Source organism: Macaca thibetana, chromosome 6 (assembly GCF_024542745.1).
Source record: "Macaca thibetana thibetana isolate TM-01 chromosome 6, ASM2454274v1, whole genome shotgun sequence".
Taxonomy (NCBI): domain Eukaryota; kingdom Metazoa; phylum Chordata; class Mammalia; order Primates; family Cercopithecidae; genus Macaca; species Macaca thibetana.
Window position 1 is genome coordinate 147,938,781 of NC_065583.1, and position 6,831 is coordinate 147,945,611.

General features: G+C 33.4%; 1 non-coding gene across 1 annotated transcript; it reads right to left on the bottom strand.

Moving 5' to 3' along the window:
* Positions 1–2,235: 2,235 nt before the first annotated feature.
* LOC126957742 (U6 spliceosomal RNA) lies at positions 2,236–2,342 on the bottom strand. Its single transcript, XR_007726913.1, has one exon. It is a non-coding gene; the product is annotated as a U6 spliceosomal RNA (small nuclear RNA).
* Positions 2,343–6,831: the final 4,489 nt, after the last annotated feature.

A 6,831-nucleotide genomic window follows, 5' to 3' on the forward strand; every position in this document is an offset into this window, starting at 1 on the left:
CTTAACATTTAATTTGAAAATCACTTAACATAGTGCCTTGTGTATACAGTAATAGAACCTCAGTTAGTAATTTTTAAAGAAATTAATGTAATGAGTCCAGACTTCAGTTTTTTAACTCCAAAAGGTGAAAATGGAAGCAAGACTGGAAGAGAATTTTTTCAAGTCTCTTCAAATATGTAAGACATAATTCTAGCTTGTGAATGCAAAAATGTCTTGGCTTTTCATTTTGGCTTTGTCTCTTCTGGAGCTTCATTCATTCACTCATTCATGCACTTTTTCAATAGACATTTATTAGGACTTTCTAGTATAAAGTGGTCAGGATAGAAAAACATGTAAAATTCAACAGCTTGGTATTATGCCTAGTGTATTCTAAAAGAGAGAGAGACAATCATGCTGTAAGAGCTCAGACAGAAAATTGAATGTCTAGCTGTGCTTCTGAGTGTCAGAGCAGAGCTAAATCATACATTCAGTGCAATCACTGAATACCCCAAAGAGGACTATGTCAAGCTAGAATACTGTGTGAGTTTTCATCTTAAACTTTTATTCAACTTTGCCTTAGAATCCATACATAAATATACAAGTTGACTTTGCTATAAATATAATTTTTAAAATTAAAAAAAATAATTGTGACCGTTTTTAAGGCATAGCAGTGTGGAAAAACATGCAGAAAAAATTTTACTTTGGGAATAAATAAATATATCATGCAGGAAGTAATATCTGTGTTCAATTTTGTAGCATGTAGTAACATGCAGAAAGTAGAGCATAAATATATGTTAGTTACTGTAAGTACCATTGTATATGTTAGGAAGCTGAAGGAGAGAGAAGATAAGCATATAGTAGAAGAAAACAGAATAAAAGGTAGAGTCTGGATTTAAACTGGAAGTAAGATTCAGGAACCTTCTCATAAGGTATAAAGCTAAACTATTTTTTTTATTGATCAACAGAGTGTATTCATCTTGTATGCAATAAAAACCTATTCAAGATTTTGAGCTGGGATAGAACACAATTACATTTGCATTTAGAGCAGCTGAAAGATAAGAAAATCAATGAGAATAATTATGCAAAGTTAAAGAAAACAAACATGAGTATTTGTATCAAAGACAGATTTCACACAGTTTTCTTCCTTTTTTTTTTTCTTTTTTAGAGGGGTGACAATTTGGGCAGTAAACAAAGATTTCTAGTCATAGGCTTCTATAAGACAGGTAAAGACTAGCACCACTCCCCAAATAGTGAAGCACAAGAGGACAAAGAGTTATGAAGAAAAGAAGGGCTCAGTTTTGGAGACACTGCATTTGAAAACTGAAAGTATCAGACCATGACTGAAGGAAAGACAAAAATACAGAGACATCAGCTTGGCATGCGACCACTTTGGCTCTAGTAGCATTTCATGCTTTGTAAGAGGTACAATGAGAGGCCAACTGAAACTACATATGTCTACACTTTAAAATGTAGGGTAGCCGGGAGCGGTGGCTCAAGCCTGTAATCCCAGCACTTTGGGAGGCCGAGACGGGTGGATCACGAGGTCAGGAGATCCAGACCATCCTAGCTAACACGGTGAAACCCCGTCTCTACTAAAAAATACAAAAACTAGCTGGGCGAGGTGGCGGGCGCCTGTAGTCCCAGCTACTCGGGAGGCTGAGGCAGGAGAATGGCGTAAACCCGGGAGGCGGAGCTTGCAGTGAGCTGAGATCCGGCTACTGCACTCCAGCCTGGGCGACAGAGCGAGACTCCGTCTCAAAAAAAAAAAAAAAAAAAAAAAAAAAAAAAAAAAAAAAAAATGTAGGGTGAGCCAGAAGTAAAATATATCTGCTTTCAAAATCTCTAGCCATGTGTTTAGATTAAAATGATAATCTATTGTTAGTGACACGAAGTAAATGACAGAATAAAATAATTCTCTTAGGAGAGATTTTAAAAACCCTATACATCAAACATTGCTTTTCTAAAAATAAATTTAAACCATAATGTCTAGCATCCAGCCAAAATAATGAGGACCTTTAGTCTACAAGTCAACATAAATAGGAAACAAAAGACAGGATAAACAATAGAAGAATTCAACAGGAAAATTTTTACATTTATCAGACACATACTATAAAACAATCATGCTTTTATTTAGAGTGAGATAGAAGTCAAACTGCAAAATTTTGGCAGAAACCTGGAAACTATGAAAATTGACAAAGACTTTGAAAAAAAATAGAAAATATACATCATTGGGAAATTACCTAAAATTTAAGGAAAATAAAAAGAACCATCTTCACAAATTTGTGTGTCATCTTTGTGCAGCAGGTCAGTTAATCTTCCCTGTACATTGCAAATGTTACTGTGTGTGCTGTCAAAGCAAGTACAAAAGAATCATCTTAACATTAATAGAGAGAGAAAAAAATAGATTAACATCGTAGGAACAAGTCACTGAAAGCTGATTTTTCAACAGCAACAATGGAAACCGAGGAAGAGTTAAATATCTTCCATTTGTTGATATAACATAATAGCCAATTAAAAATTCTATGCTCACTAAATTTAATTAAGACTAACATGAAATAAAGGCATTTTTCTGACTTGTGAAATAGAGTTGTGTCCTTACACAGTGCTGGAATTTTCTTTGAGGAAAGTGTTTAATAAAAATGTTAATTTATGTTACATATAAGATAATTTTTAGATTATTTTTTCTTGTACCTATTTTGGTAAATTTTAACTTTCAACTAATTTGTAAATTTCATCTGAAATTTCAAATTTATTGGCAAAAATTATTCATAATATCCATCAATGTTCTTTCATTAACTGTAAAACCTATATGGATATCTCCTATTTTGTTCAAGATATTGATAATTTGTTTTCTCTCTTTTGTTTCTAGATCGGTCTTGGGAGGTTGTGTAATATCATTCTACAGCTGCAAAATTTTACTTTACTGATATCCTCTACAGATTATTTGTTTTCTATCTCAATGCTTTCTCATTTAAAAATTTTTTTCCTGCTGTTTTTCTTTAAACTTGAACTTCTCATCTTATTTCTGACTTTTAAGCTGACATTATTGATATTCAAGCTTCACTTACTTCTAACATAGGCACTTAAAGCCACAAATTTCTATCACCTGTTTCTTTACTTAAAATAAAGATATTATTAAGTGCATACAAAATTTGATTATATCTTCTTGTTGAAATGACCGTTTTATAATTATGAAATAGTTCTCTTTAATGTTTGTCACATTTACTTTTCTGAAGGACCGCTTGGTCTTTTTTGTAATAAAGACATGTCAGTTGGTTTGTATATGTTTGCTTCCAACCTACAGCATTTCATTATTTAACAGGTATTCTTCAGGCAGTAAGTAGTTGCATTTATTTTTAATTCAATCTCATAATATGTGTTTTGGTTGAAGTAGTACTGAATCCATTTACATTTAATTCAATTATTTACGTATTCTGGTTTAGGTCGGCTATTTTATCACTTGTTTTCTCTATGTTCTGTTTTCTTCCTCTGTGGTTGATGCTGTTGTTTTTAGGTGTTGTTTTGTTGTTTTCTCCTTTCCTATCATTTTTTTCTCCTTCTGCATTAATCAGGTTTTGGTTATTCAACTTTCTCCTTTACTAATATTTATCATAATTGTTAGTATAACCATATTTAGCAAATACCTTGTAAATTACCAAATGTATGTATATCTAATTTATCTTAAATGTATTATCTTATTATATTAAAAAATACAACAATTTCTATTTATTTCTCAGTGTTGCTATTTTTGTCATTTTACTTCTAAACGTATTATAAACTCTACAAGATATTTCTATTGTTTTGTTTATTTGTTTTTTGAGGTGGAGTCTTGGCTCTAGCTCTGTCACTCAGGCTGGAGAGCAGTGGCACCATCTGGGCCCTCTGCAACCTCTGCCTCCCGGGTTCAAACTATTTTCCTGCCTTGGTCTCCCGAGTAGCTGGGATTACAGGCATGAACCACCTCACCCAGTTAATTTTTGTATTTTTAGTAGAGACGGGGTTTCATCATGTTGGCCATGCTGCTCTTGAACACCTGACATTAAGTGATCCACCTGCCTTGGCCTCCCAAAGTGCTGGGATTAAAGGTGTGAGCCACCACACCCAGCCTTGCTGTTGTTTAAAATGTAAACAGCTAATATATTTTGATATTTACTCAATTATTTTATCCTTTCCAGAGTGGTGTATTTCTTTTTACCTCTCCATTCTTATATTAAATCATTATTTTTTAACTTGAAAACATGTTTACTATTTCTTGTAAAGGAAGAAAACTGTTTAATAATTTCCTCAGCTTTGTTAGAAAATATTCTTACTTTAAGTTTTGAAGATAATTCAAAATAATTCTCCCAGTTATAATTGTGAAGGCATCATTCTATTTTTTTGTGTCTTGCATAGTTTCTGTTAAAAGTTAGTGATTCTTACTGTTTTCTCTAGCTGCTTTTAGAGATTTTCTCATTGTCTTTGATGTTTGTTAGTATTGTAATAGTCATTTTGTTTGTAATTGTGATTGATATGGTTTGGCTCTGTGTCCCCACCCAAATCTCATCTGGAATTGTAATCCCCACGTGTGGAGGGAGGGAAGTGATTGGATTACGGAGGCAGTTTCCCTTATGCTGTTCTTCTAATAGTGAGTGAATTCTCATGAGATCTGATGGTTTTAGAAATGGTAGTTTTCCCTGTGCTCTCACAGGTTCTCTTTCTCGCCTGCACCTTTTAAGACATGCCTGCTTCCTCTTTCCCCATTATTGTAAGTTTCCGGAGGCTCCCCTAGCCCTGTGGAATTGTGAGTCAATTAACCCTCTTTCCTTTATAAATTACCCAGTCTTGGGAAGATCTTTGTAACACTGTGATAACAAACTAATACAGTGATTTTATTTGTTTTTGAAATACACTGAACTTCTTGAATCTGTTGATTTTAAAAAATAAAATATAGAACTCTCTTGACTATTATTTCTCAAAATAATGCTCTGTCTCATTATCTTTGCTTCTCCTCTGGGAATCCAATTACAAGTAGATTTGATTTACTTCTTTTCTTTCTTTTATACTGTTTCATATTTTTCAATTTTTATTTTTGTATTTCCCATTCTTTTTTATTTATTTTGTATATTTTTGCAACTCACCACTTTCTTTCAACATTTCTTTTACTATTTCAATTTGCTATTTTTATTTTCTTTACCGAGTTTGTTTTTATATCCAGCAATAATATATTGACTTTTGTTTTTTAAATATATATTATACTTTATTATATATTCCATCTTATCATTTATTTTGTACATCTTTCCTTTCTTTTAAACATTATTGGCTAACTGTAATGTCTGGATCACCTCTGGGTTTCTTTATGTTTATTATTTTAAATTTTCATTATCAATCACTTTATTCTGATTTTCTGCATATGTTATAACTTATTAATCAACATTGTTGAAAATATATTTTAGAGGCCTTTCTATAAATATTTTTGGCTTATTTTTTCCTGGCAGATAGTTAAATTACTGGAAATTCTCATTAATTCTACCAATGCCTTGTTATAGTTTTTTTTTTAAGGAAATATGAAAGAGTTTTTTATGTGATTGGTTTATGGTTTATTTGCTTTTTTAACCCCCAATAGAAAATAGCCTTTACTTCTAGGGTATAAATGTAATGCACCCTCAAATGAGTGTCTGGGGTGCTTGAGGGATCTCTGCTCTGGCTAAGACCAAACCCCTGCTATATTCCACTCTCTGTGCCATTGCTCAAATCTTCTCAGGTGCATTCCGACCAGCAGCTGCTCTCTACCAGTCTCTTCAAGTGTCACTATGTGCACATGTAGTTCAAAAGACAAAAAAAAATCTGAAAATAAAAGGAAAATTATCTTAGTCTTCTGGATTTCCTTCTCCTTGGCTTCTCGCATCTGGTACCTGAACCCCAATCTGAAGCCACCTCAACTGTCTGAAATTTGATGTTTGCTTTCTTTGCGTGGGAAGATTATTTATATTTGCTCCTCTCTCCCTACATTTAAGTCAGGAAATATTCCTTAGAGAAGCTGAGACAAATATTTGACCCAGATTGCCTCGATTATTTCAAGGACACAACCTGGCATTTCTTACTCCCTAAAACTAACAAAAAGAATTTTCCTTTTTATTTTTTTTTTATTTTTTATTATTTTTATTTTTTTTTTTTTGAGATGGAGTCTCTGTCACCAGGCTGGAGTGCAGTGGCACGATCTCAGCTCACTGCAATCTCTGCCTCCCGGGTTCAAGCAATTCCCCTGCCTTAGCCTCCTGAGTAGCGGGGACTATAGGGATGCAACACCACGCCTAGCTAATTTTTTGTATTTTAGTAGAGGTGTTGTTTCACCATGTCGGCCAGATGGTCTCGATCACCTGACCTTGTGATCCGCCCGCCTCGGTCTCCCGAAGTGCTGGGATTACAGGCATAAGTCACCGCATCCAGCCAGAATTTTCCTTTTACTATATGCTCAATTTAAGTTTCATGTCTGTGTGAAGCAGAAAGATAAGTTTAAAATAGCTAGTCTATCATGACTAGAACAAAAATCTGTGAGGCTTTCTTTGGATTAATCAATCTCTAGTTTGGAAGTAACACAAGTACTTTTAATGACCTCACAAATACATCGCTATATTGTTTTAAATATTCTTATTAATGTCTTTTTCTTAATTTTTCTTTCTCTTATTTTGTTTCCAGTAGATTTCTAGCACTTTTAACCTTAATAAAATAGATCAGTTCAACACAAGTAAGTGTTTCAGACTCTCAAAAAACAGGCTCCTGTACATTCTAGGCAGCGTCTGAAAAGCTAAATGTTTACTTTTCCTCTATAACCTCCCCTTTCTTCCATATCTAGACTTAAATTTCTACATGTAA